Source organism: Aythya fuligula, unplaced genomic scaffold, assembly GCF_009819795.1.
Source record: "Aythya fuligula isolate bAytFul2 unplaced genomic scaffold, bAytFul2.pri scaffold_62_arrow_ctg1, whole genome shotgun sequence".
In the NCBI taxonomy this organism is placed as follows: domain Eukaryota; kingdom Metazoa; phylum Chordata; class Aves; order Anseriformes; family Anatidae; genus Aythya; species Aythya fuligula.
This window is the reverse complement of record NW_022473996.1, coordinates 110,609-111,855: the sequence shown is the minus strand read 5'-3', so window position 1 is coordinate 111,855 and position 1,247 is coordinate 110,609. Positions and strand designations below refer to the sequence as shown.

At 55.4% G+C, this 1,247-nt stretch overlaps 1 pseudogene; it reads right to left on the bottom strand.

Annotated features, from left to right (window-relative positions):
• Positions 1-724: 724 nt before the first annotated feature.
• LOC116501657 lies at positions 725-970 on the bottom strand (annotated as a pseudogene).
• Positions 971-1,247: the final 277 nt, after the last annotated feature.

The following is a 1,247-nucleotide window of genomic DNA, read 5'->3' as shown; positions in this document are numbered from 1 at the left end:
TCTGGAGTGCTTGAAAGCACTTGGCATACCCAGGCCTTCTCTCTCCCATTCCTTTCGCCACGAGCCTTGCACTGTGCCCACACGTGCTGTCCCTCCCCTTCTTTCTTCAGCTGCTCCTCAGCCAGCGATGCCTGCAGAGTTCTCTCATCTCGTTGCCGGCACAGGCAGCCTATTTCCTACCGTGGAGAAGGGCATGAAGTGGTTAGAGGAATGTCAAATCTGCAGAAGCACTACCCTTGTAACAACCCTATCCCTGTTCTGCCATCCTTGTGGAGCTCCCCTGACGCACTGCCAGCATCTTGCAAGCACACAAGACGAGGATTTGCTGCTATAGCTTTTGCTGAACAACCTGGTCTTGCTTTTCCAGCAGGCGGCAGCTCTCCGCGAGGACCGGTGTCTCTTTTCTGAGGTCTGGCCCAAGGAGACGCCGTGGCCCAAGCTGTGGCAGCCACCTGCCAAATCAGAGAAGTAGATGCCCACATCCAGACCCTCCCAGCAAAGAGGGGAGAGAGAGAACTAGAGATAGGGGAAGCCTGTCCCTTGCTGTACCCAGAGGCCTGGAGTTCCCCGAAAAAACGGAGGCTCCCTTGCAGCTGCATTGGATGAGTGAACCCCTTTGCCCTTGAAGACCAAGGTTTGTTTCCTCAGGAAGGCTGAAGTAACCAGCCATAGGAGCCAGCAAAGTCCTGTAACCAGATGCAAGTGTCAGGAGAAGCCCATGGTTCTAACCAGACTCAAAAAGAATAGCAACTTGGCTGAGCTAGAAGGAGGTGAAGTGCTTGCTCTCAGGAGTCACGTAGCTGCCGCAGTTCCCTCCTGTGATGCAGTGCCAAGTGGGATTGTATTTCTTGTCAAATTCCTTCCTGATGTGCGCAGCAATGCCCTTCTCAATGTGCTTCGCCAAGGCCTGAGTGGCACAATCAACAGCATCTTACTGCTCCTCCTCTGACATGTCCGCATTCTTGATGCCTGCCTTTCAGACAGTCGCGGTTGCCTCCGGGGCTCCGCTCGTGACGCCACTGCTCCGCTTTTGGGGGATTTGCTTCCAGGGCCTGGGAAAGTTGGGGATGCAATCTCCCACCACGTGCACAGGCACTTTGCAGCGAACAGGGAACACAGCCAATACCAGCAGCCCTGGGGGACGTGGCACACACAGGGTGCAGAGTGACACCAACAAGAGCAGTGGAGGTCCAGACAGTCATGGAGAGCAGGTGGACCACTGCTTTGCCAGGATCCCCAGGAACGTG